The 11873-nt window shown below is 32.2% G+C and overlaps 1 long non-coding RNA gene across 2 annotated transcripts; it reads left to right on the top strand.

Annotated features, from left to right (window-relative positions):
- Nucleotides 1-7233: 7233 nt before the first annotated feature.
- On the top strand, nt 7234-9864 carry LOC121212497 (uncharacterized). Of its 2 annotated transcripts, none has more exons than XR_005907752.1 (3): nt 7234-7369; nt 7707-7857; nt 9806-9864. It is a non-coding gene; the product is annotated as an uncharacterized lncRNA (long non-coding RNA). The 2 variants fall into 2 exon arrangements; XR_005907753.1 differs by lacking the exon at nt 7234-7369 and adding an exon at nt 7442-7484.
- Nucleotides 9865-11873: the final 2009 nt, after the last annotated feature.

The raw sequence follows: 11873 nt of genomic DNA, 5'->3' as shown, positions 1-11873 counted from the left end.
ACTATCTTTCTATTATTTAACCTAAAATATAAGAGATTTGTTTTAATGTAAAATTAACTAACTAATTAAATGCTAAATGCGACAGAGAGTGAAGAAAATAATCGAATGAACCAATACTAAAGACAATATCCAAGGAAGAATCCACCTAGACTTCACTTATTATTCTGACTCTGAATCAAACTATTTATTCACTTGTTTTGATCCGTAGAAATCCTTAAATTATGTTAATATCTCTTTCGAGACTAAGAACAACTAACTCTAGGTTGATTAAATGAAATCTCTTTCTAATTAAAAGCCCTATTGTCGCATTAACTCGATGTATAGATTCCCTTATTAGATTTGACTCTAATCCGGCAGATTTATGTCGTCCTATCTCTAGCATTGCATGCAACTCTGCTTAATTATGGTAGAACTACTCTTAAACAGGGACTTTTGCTACACTGAATAAGCACATCAACTTGAATTAATATCCTGAAAATATTAAAACAAGTATTAAGAACACATAATTAAGAATAAGAACAAGTATTCCTTCTTAGGTTTCATCTTCCCTAGGTATCTAGGGAATTTAATTCATACTATAAAAGGAAGACATCTCAAATTTAGAAAAACAACAAGACATGAAAAACCCAAATAAACTTTGAGAGAAATTTGAATGGAGATATTCAATCTTGACGTGGATCTACTTCTGAGACGATTCCAACAGCTCCCTTCGAGTAATTTTTTCTTTCTGCTCTGTGTGCCCCCTTTAGGTCCACTTCTAATGTGTTTATATAGACCTTAGAATGCTTAGAAACCCTAAAAATTGGCTTTTTTCGCGTATTTGAGAAACTGGGAGTAATATCGACACGGGTTGTTACATGGGGGTGTGGCTAGCCCGTGTGGCTCACACGGGCGTATGCTCTGCTCGTGTGGAAGTAGTCTTGGCTGTGTGGATCTTTAAATCAGCCCGTTTTGTCCCTTTTTGGCCCGTTTTTTGCTCCTTTTGTTCCCTTATGCTCTTCTGAGTATAAAACATGAAATTAAAGGATTAGGAGCATCTAATTCACTAATTTATATGATAAATCATCCAAAAATATACTAGGTATGGGATTAAAATGTGTTACTTTTATGGTTTATCACATGTAAGCCCTATCGAAGCCCATTTTTTCGTAAATTTTATGTTTTTGAGAGTGTTGTAGTTTAATCTAGCTAACATGTGTACTAAATTGTAAAACTTTTAGCTTTTTGAAATATTACCATTGATATTTTTTGATGCTTTTGATGTTAAATGACTTGGTTGTAAGCTTAGATATGTAGCTATTTTGTAAAGCGGAATTCGTTAGTTTTGAGTTTAAGCACTAAAATGAATATATTTCAAAATTAGCATAAAATTTATGTAAATATAGGTGCTTGAGAGCTGTATAAGGATAATATTGAAATCATATTGAAAATTAGGGTTTAAATATGAAAGATATACTTGTTTCGATTTTAGCGATTAAATTGAATAAAATGTAAAACTATAAGGAAATTGTGAAAAGTAAAATTAAGTTGACATAAATATTGAATAAGATGATTTAAGGTAATTGGCGTTGATAATAATGAATTATTGTATAGATCAAGAATTGAACCAATCAGTAGATAATCGAAGAAAAGGGAAAATTCTAGTCTATGACTCTTTTACTATTGATGTTTGTATATAGTAAGTTCATATGGTTTAGTTATTTACATATTTATAATGCTTGTGGTTGGATTGTGTATGCATAGTACTGTATGAATTTTTAATTTTCTATAAATTGGAACAAAAAGGTGAGGAAATGACTAAATTGTAAATGACCTTTTTGATATGTTTGTTGAGCCCGAATGAACCTAGGATAGGATACAATTAGCATGCCAAGAGGTTTAGTTGCGCATTTGTACGGGATTAGCGTTACGAGGCCTATTAATTTACACTATGGTGCCTACTGATTTACACTTCGGTGCCTATTACTCAGCACTTCAGTGTCTACTATTAAAGCACTTTGGTGCATACTATTGTGGTGTAGTTATCCGTGTATCAGTATATGTTATTATAGTTCATCGGGCTAATGATGTAAGAAGGAAATGTATTGTCTAATTTGATATAGTGATTAGAAATGAACGCGTTCATGTGTTTGATTGGGCAAATGATGTATTTCATTTGACAGTTTTGATAAAACGATATTGAACTGATATGTACTAGTGAATGGATGGATTATATGACTGTATAATAAATACTCACCTTAGATTGTGATATGTTGTGACAGGAAACATAGTTAAACTTGTTGTTTTGAATTGTTTAATTATGAAATAAGGTAAGTTTACTGTTTTAACACCTATGAGCTTACTAAGCATATGTAATGCTTACCTTGTTAAGTTTTCCTGTCTTATAGTTGTCTTTATGTGGAACATGAAGATCAGATTAACTCAAAGCTCACACTATCTAGCTTTAGTTTCGGTAGATTTTTTAATTTATTAAAACCCGATTATGTGGCATGTAGAATATGTTTTCAATGGTTTATATATGCAAAGTGTATACCATTTCCAAATGCTGTAACACCCCATACTCGGCCTAATTGCCAAGCCCAAATACTAGGATGTTAAATCACCGTCTCACACTAATTTTATTGTAATTATCAGAATTGAAATACATGCAATTTTGTTTTACTTTAATTACTCTAACATTTATGAGAATATCAAGTCATGCAAACTTAGTTTAGCGTTTAATCATATTAACATACGACAACAAATATAAAATGTACATATCTCAAGCATTGGGACCACTGAGAAAATTTTTCCAAAAATGTTACGTAGGTATCGATACCGCCTCTATGGTATCGATATTTCTTTTAAGTGATATTGATACCACCTGGAAAATCGATAACAAACTAATATTCTATTTCTTGCCAAATTTCAAAACATTGGAAAATATCAATACCTTTTGCAAGGTATTGATAAATACACGACGAGTATCTATACTCGGGCCAAGGTATCGATACCAAGTTTATATTCTGACTCCTTGCACTTTCAAAAACACAAAGGTATCATTCTAAAAGCCTTAATATTGATACTTCTGCTTTAGTTTACAAAAATTCAGCATATAAGAGCATTTAAATCATTTAAACTTAGTCCCTAAACATTGTTCTTTGTTCACCTAGTCACATATGCATCAAAATGTTTAAAAAATAACCAAACACCATGCCAAATTCACAAGCTTCCCAAACATACACAGTATATAAATAATCCCCAATACGTCTCAATAAACTGGTATAAAATCTACCAAATTGGCCTATCACATCGCCTTCATTCCCCAAACATAAATAAGCGTAGAACACCTACTAATAGAAGCTAAATAATAGGCTTGGATCACTCCCTTGAAGGCCACACCGTTCACAACGGCACTCAACTAAACTGCAAAGTTTAAGAAGGGAATGGGTGAGCTTAACAAGCTCAGTGAATACTCAGAGTAACCATAGTGTACACACAATATCAAGTCCATCAAAAGCATACTACAATACTTTCACAACCATATTCCATTCGAGTTAGAATTATATATTCATGTTTCATTAATTCATTTAACAATAGTTCGTCAAGACTAAAAGAATATATACATGTTATAATAACTCACAAATTTAACTTATATATTCACAAGCATTCACAAGTTATATGAAAATAACCCAATCCATAATTACGTATGCAATTTACTATGAGAACATACTAGCATTTTCATGTAACTTAAATCAACTCATTTAACATATTATTCACAATTAAAAGCATCCATCTCTTATCGTATTACCATAACATGTAAAACCATATTTAAACGATAAATTGGCATAGAAACCACATCCTTATTTAGGCATACATCATATTGCACATAAAAAAAATTTAAGAAAATTTGGCACTTGAGCTGTGAAACATAAAGTGAGTTCTATCATCACTCATTGAATAAATGGATCTCCAACACACGAACTGACTCATAGAGTCGAACATATCCCAAAAGTGAAGTATAAAGCTAGCACTTTCCAACACATCAAACATGTCCCGTTGAATAGAGCTTATCTCACATTCCCTTATCTTTCCAACATGTCCTAGGGCCTCGACGCCCAAATCAAATAAAACATATAGGTGAGTACTCACAATCCTATGGCATGCCAACTATATCCAACGGTCTAATAAAGTTACAAGGCCAAAATATCCACACCATAATTATTCATTTTTAATTACTGATTTGATACACATCATCATTATTCATATTCGTCAATTCACATCATAAACTTGTATACAATGCATGCTTATCGAATTCACATTTAATTGCACTTAAAGTGCCACAATAATTCTCATGAAGCCATCATATATCCATCAACATATGAATGCATTAAAAACCTGTTACATTAGCATTATATTCCACAATGCAACACATACATAATTATCGACTTTTGTACACTTTCACTGCATATCTTTGTATTGCTAACACAATATTATTACCGTCATTCTACATATTTAATATACCCATGATGGTCATGAAACTAACTAAAAATTCGACTAAGACAAGTGCACCTATCGAACAGTAGTATAATTATGGTGAGACCGGGAATATCGTATCCACGAGGACTAAAATTACTAGTAATTACTATCTTTTTATTATCTAGCCTAAGAATTAAAGGATGTTTTTAAACTAAAACTAATTATCTAATTAACTAAGATTACGACAGAGATTAAAGTTGGAAAATACTTTTTAGAAGACCAATGGAGAAGACAATACCCAAGGAAGAATTCACCTAGACTTATCTTATTACTTCTGAATTAGACGATTTACTCACTTGACTTAATCCATAGAAATCCCTAGTTTATTTTATTATCTCTCTTGAGACTAAAAACAACTGACTCTAGTTTGATTAATCGAAATATCTTCCTAATTAAAACCCCTATTGTCATATTAACTCGATCTATGGATTCCCTTATTAGAATTGACTCTAATCTGGTAGGTTTATGTCGTCCTATCTCTAGGATTGCATGCAACTCTACTCAATTATGAATGGTCTACTCTTAAATAGGGACTTTTGCTCCACTGAATAAGCACATCAAAAACCTAAATTAATATCCTGAAATATCAAAACAAGAATTAAAACTCACAATTAAGAATAAGAACAAGTATTTATCATATAATTCAAATAGTAATAAGCTCTGTCTTAGGTTTCATCTCCCTTAGGTATTTAGGGAGTTTAGTTCATAATAATGGAAAACATCTCAAAATTGGAAAAACAACAAAACATAAAGAAACCCAAAGAACTTCTAGGGAAATTGAATGGAGATCTTCAATCTTGAAGTAGATCCTGCTTCTGAGCTGATTCTGATGGCTATCCTTGAGTATTTTCTACCTTCTACTCTGCGTGTTCCCTTTAATCCTCTTCCAGGGTGTTTATATAGACTTTGGAATGCTTCAAAACCCTCAAAAATTATCCTTTTTCGAGTAGAATTAGACTTGGGCTCGATAGGGACACGACCGTGTGGCACACCCGTGTGCAGGTGCTCAGGCTGTGTGCAATTCTGACTTGGTTTAATGTCAACACGGCCTTGACACACGGGTGTGTGGCCTGCCCGTGTGTCACACACGGGCGTGTGGTTTACCTGTGTGAAAATGCCTAAGCCGTGTGAAACACTGAATTAGGCCCAATTTGTCCTTTTTTGGCCCGTTTCATGCTCTTTTTGCTATCCTAAGCTCTCCTGAGTATAAAACATGAAATTAAAGGATTAGGAGCATCGAATTCAATGAAACTAAGGAAAAACCATCCATAAATATGTTAAACATGGGGTAAAAAATATGTATATATTATGGTTTATCAACCCACAATACAATACAATTCACAATATTGCATCATAATAATCAATTCATAGTTATTCACATATTTGCATAATTTGCCAAACATAAAATAAGGAAAATAGAAAGCTTACACTCAAAACTTAAGATAGAGGTTTAAGCTGTTCCTAAGCTCCCAATCAACATTAAGAATCATATCTACAAGTAGCAATTTCAAACACTCACCAATTACGCTTTCGCCGAAAAATCCAAAAGCTTAAACTAGCTTTTCCTTGGTTTTCGCCTTGCTCGAAAAAGGTGTTGAATTAGCTATTCTAACCTCTCCACTGAATGACACTTTTTTCCCCTCTGAAAACACCCTTAGACTAAAATTTCTCAAGAGTTTCACTTTTTTTTCTTTTGCCATCAACAATCTTATGCTCAACCTAAAAAGAAGCAAAAAAAAAATTGAAGGCCAAAGACTCACACGCGATTCCAACCCATCATTGGAATTGCCTGGTGCTCATCAAGGCCCTACTTGTTTTGATGGTAAGTATTTTTTGCTTTCTCTTGAATAGAAAAGTAAATCAATGGCTTATAGCCATATTCATTCAAGGAGTTATCCATTTTCTACATGGTCCAAAAACAAGGTTCATAAATTGAAGCTTTCAGGTTTCATTTTTCGTTTCTAGGTTGCCATCTTATTTTATTGAATATTTGTAATTGAAAAAGGTTGAATTTTTTTCTAGGTTCAAAATGAAGAGCTTTTTCATTAGGTTATGGATTTTCAATTTATAAAACTTTCTATGTTAAGTGTTCACAAAAGTTGGGTGAACAATCACTGATCATTTCCAGAGTTGTTGAGAAGTGGGTCTAAGATTAAATTTAGTTTATCAAAAATATTGAATTAGAAGTACAAAGTTACTAATTTTTTTAAGGTGCAGAAAACCAATGAAGAAGGCTGGAAAGAACGAGCATCACTTGTGGAAGAAAATAGATTCAACTAGCTCTAGACAAAAGGAACTCAATCTTGTTAGAATTGTAAGTTTAATACCGTATGGATTTAGTATTTGAAGTTTAATGTCTATTTTTAATGATGTTTGTGTTACATTTGTTTTGTGATTCCACTGTTACTGTATACTCACTAATTGAAATCTGTTTTGTACTAATATTGTTCGAGTTATTCTATTATTTACTGAGAGCCTATTTTGTTGAAATTTTAAGAGCCATTTTATTTTTTCCTATATAAATTAGGGCTATTGTTCCTTCTACAACCATGAAATACTTTTTCTACTCATCAATAGCACCATTTCCAGCTTGAACCTAACTTGCTTTATTCTGCGGATAGCTACTTGAACCAAACTTGCTTTATTCTAGGCATCACTTTTGATTGCAATCAATTGCTTTTTACGAGCCTAATTTATATACTGTTTTAGTTGTAATGATTATTAGGTTTGATTAACTATATGATCAATTTGGTGCAACGGATACAATATGCAAAGATAAAGTTAGATTGTATTGCCAAAAATTATGGAAGCTTTGTTACCAGAGAAAAGAAGAAGAAGCAAAAAGAAAAAGGTGACAACCTTGCATTTTAGTTCTTTAAATTGATACATGCATAATGCATAGTCTTGAAAAATTTTCTTTATTCTTTTCTCAAGAGATGAAATTTACTTCTAGATTCTACTCACAAGTTACGTGTTTATTGTTCTATTTATTCTCAATCTTTAATTCAAAGCTTTATTTATTGTTCTCAAAATGTTAAATAATTTCTTCTGTCTGGAATATCCATGTCTTGTGCTTTGAAGTGGGCATTTAGATTAGGGTCTTTGTAATTGTAGAATGCTAGGTTTGACTTGTACGATGCTAAGATAGTGGGCTTCTTTTTGACATATCATGTATTTTTTTTTTGCAGTTTCCACAACCAATCAGGAAACTACGGCCCTTAAAATGTTGAGGGAAAACAGGAACAAATATGGCTTGGTTATTACTAATGTTAACATGCCAGACATGAATGCCTTTAAGCTTCTTGAACGTGGGGCTTGAAATGGACCTACCTATAATCAGTAAGTATTAACCCTTTTTCTTCCATTTTATGGCACTGAATTATTCCCATTTGATTTTTCTCTTTCCCCTCTTTTTTCTTTTGAATTATTTTTGGAATGAATGAAAAAAAATTTAGGTGAAGTTTGATGGTTTTATAAACCCATAATTATTCTGGATCTAAATTTGATTAGTAGATTAGAAGTGTTTGAGAATGATTTACTGTGACAGCCCTAATTTGGCCCTAGTCGAAAAGTGGTTTCGGGACCATAAAACCGAGTCATAAAAATAATTAACCGTTATAATCTATGCTTATTGTATGTGTACATGCACGTGTGAAAGTTTCATGTTTTAATTTGGTCAATTGTATGTGAAATTATTAAATAGGACTTATGTGAGAAAATTTTGAAATGTGATAGGTTAATCTTAAGTGGCCTATTAATGCATGTGACAAAGAGGATGGACTTGCATGTCAAATATTCATTTTATTTAGGTAGTGGCCGGCCATGATGATATGTTATATAGAATATATGTATTATTTAATTATAATGGCTTTATAATTTTAATTTAGTAATGAATTAATAAAAAGAAAATGGGTGATGAAAACAAAGCTTCACCTTTGTTCTTCTTGGCCGAAATGTAAGAGAGGAAAGGGGAGAAAACTTCGTTCGATTACCATAGGCTTAAATCAAGGTAAGAATTTTTATTAGTTCTTAAAATTTTAGTTGTTTTTAAGTTAGTTATCAAGTTCTTATTTCAACCCATGTTAAAATTTTGAGTTTTGGGAGAATTTGAGCTTTCGGTCATGGTGGGAATAAAATAAAATGAGTATATGTGTTAATTACCTTGTATTTGAAGTTTTGAAGAATAGGTACTGATTAATTAAAATGATGAAGGTTAAATCTTTAAATTTAGTTGAATTTGAACATTTGGCATTATCTATGATATTAGATATGAGTGTATGAAAGGTTGATTTTGAGTAGTTAGGTGTGTTAAAAAAATAATTGATGATTTGGGTGGTATCTATGGTTGATTCGGTTATGGTCTTTGCATGAGTAAAATATACATATGGAAATGGTTGTATTTTTAGTTGATATTTGTGTTCAAAATGGTTCAATTTGTTTTAGCCACATGTGCATAAATTGTAATAATAGAATAGATAATATGTACTTGAGTATTCGGTTATGGTTTTAGGTTCGAGTTGACGGATATGTAAAAATTAGCTTTTTGTATGTATTGATTTAGTATAGGAGTTCAAAAATGGCTTAATTTTCATGTTTAAATTCAGTTATATCCGATCATGGTTGGAGTTATTTTGATATGCATATTACAAGGTATATTTGATTTGTGTTTTGGTTGCATAACTATATTTGGTTAATAATATGAATGCAAAGAGTTGTGATTTAGTATATTGTAATAAATCTGAACGGGACAGCAGCTGTAAAGTGATTTTGGAAAATCACCATAAATTGTGAGAGTGGAGGTAGAAGATGAATAAACTATTTAATTAAAGCTTAATGAGTCTAGTTCCAAATGAAATCAACGAGAACATATTTTGACTTCTGTACAATTAGAAATTTGATTTGTAATAAAGGGTGGTCAGATTAGTCAAACAGTGAAACAGGGGGAAACTTTAAGAAAAATCTGGTATTGATTGGCCAAACTAAAAATTCTGAAAATTTTATGGATAAAAGATATATGAGTCTATTTTCAGGGAAATTTTGCGGCAATTGATTTTGAGTTTTGTAGCTCCAGTTATAAATAATTTGGTGACTGTTGCTCAGGAAGACAGCTTATTGTGAATTTGTGATTATGTGGTAATCATTGATAAAAATTTGTTAATGAGTTGCTTAATGTTTTCTTATAAACTTACTATGATCTATGTGTGTGAAAGTCGAATATATATATTATATTTCTGAAGAAATGCTTGAATAGTCGAATAATGACTAGTTTAAAATTTTTGAATTTAAGCTCAAGAGCAAAGAGGGTCGAAGTTGGATAGGGGAAAAGAGAAAGTAATTGAGTAGCCTTTCCGCAACTGTTCAAGTATATCCGAGGTAAGTTTTGAATAGTCACATTTAGTACGTAATTGATAATGTCTTGATATGTGTACGATAACTGTACTGCGATCTATTAATTCTATTTGAATATAGTTGAGTGACAAATAATTTATGTTTAAGGCTTAAAGCCGAATAGAGATTAGAAGTTAAGCTTGGAAAGTAAATGGACATATATTCTTATGTATGTTATTGAGCCAAAAGTTATATGAATGGTGCCCATGTTATGCTATTATTCGAATGGAATAAATGAACTATGATTGTGAGATGTTATGTGAATAGAATTTTCTTGCGAATAAGTATGCATGACATTCAGTGATGTATATCCGGACTTAGGGTCCGTAGGCTATGTGCTGGAATTATATCCGGACTTAGGGTTCGCAGGCTATGTGCTGGAATTATATCCGAACTTAAGGTCCGCAGGCTACGTGCTGGAAATATGTCCGGGCTAAAGTCCCGCAGGCTTCAAGCTGGTATTATACCGGGTTTAAATTCCCGCAGGCTTGTGCTGGTAATTGGTTTCAAGTCCTAAGACCTAAAGGCTTAATGCCAGTAAGTTAAGTAAGATTACGATATTGAATGTTTGCAGTAAACCATCGTCGAGTAAGTACTATACATTTAAAATGTTCAGGTACGTATTACTTACTCATCGGTGAATTGATTTCGAAGTGAATCATTAGCATCAAAGAATAATATATATATAAATATGATTGATGGTTATATTTTTGAATATGAGAATGATTTAATCGGTCATGGTATATTTGTATATGAATTATATGTTAAAATTTTTTTATGTACTCATGTACATTCAGTCAATGATTTTTGTGAATTATTAGTACTAAAGAATGATACTTAAGTGTGAATGAATGTTTCGATTTTCGATAAGTATTTAATTGTTTGTGATGCTTAAAACTTACTAAGCTTTGAAAGCTTACTCTGTTCTTTATTTCTCTGTTTTATAGATTGTTGATTTTGGCCACCGACTCGGGGATCGTCAGCAGTTCATCACACTATCGATCTTTTTGGTATAGTTATATTTTGGACTCGATATGGCATGTATAGGTTAGGCTGATGATAACTATGTTTTGAAATTGTAAATATTTTGGCCATACGAAAATGGCGTATAACTTAAATATCAGTATGTATTTCAGCTCGATCTCTGTTTATGTTTATTGACACTGTGAATGAGATAATTAAATGTTTAGTACGGTAATACCTCTTAGCCTTAATCCGGCGTTCGGATTCAGGTTAGGGGTGTTACATTTACCATATTTTCTTATTCTTGATGAAATTCCAGTGTTGTCAGCTTATGGCAATACAAAGCTTGTAAAGAGAGGGATTACTCATGGCACTTGTGACTACTTATTGAAGCTATGCCGCATCGAGGAGCTAAAAACATATGGCAGCACGTTATGAGAAAAAAAATCTGACTTCAAAGATCACATTAATTCATCGAATCAAGATAACAGACATGAAAATGAGGATTCCTCAATCCAGGAAAAACCTCGAACTGTTTGGTTTGTAAAGGTGCATAGGAAGTGTGTTTCAGCTGTCAACCAACTGGGTCTTGATAGTGAGTTTTATGTTGTTTAGATTAGTGTCTCTTACTATGACACATCATACTAGCTTCTTTTTTAGTTTTAATGATAAGCTATAAAAGTAACATATTTTAATCACATTCTTAATGTGTTTTTGGATGATTAATTACGCAAATTAGTGAATTTGATGCTCCTACTACTTTAAATTCATGTTTCTATACTTAGGTGAACACTTAAGAGTGAAAGGAGCGAAAAACAAGCCAAAAAAGGACAAATAGAGTTGTTTTAAAGAGCCACATAGCCTGAGTATTTCCACACGGGCTAGACACACGCCCATGTACCAGCCTATGTCAATTTCACACCTTGCTTCCCAAATATGCAGAAAAACCTAATTTTTAGGCTTTCCGAGCATTCTAAAGTCTATAAATACGAATTAAAAGAAGA

Source organism: Gossypium hirsutum, chromosome A13, assembly GCF_007990345.1.
Source record: "Gossypium hirsutum isolate 1008001.06 chromosome A13, Gossypium_hirsutum_v2.1, whole genome shotgun sequence".
NCBI lineage: Eukaryota > Viridiplantae > Streptophyta > Magnoliopsida > Malvales > Malvaceae > Gossypium > Gossypium hirsutum.
The sequence above is the reverse complement of the archived record's forward strand: the minus strand, read 5'-3'. Positions and strand labels throughout refer to the sequence as shown.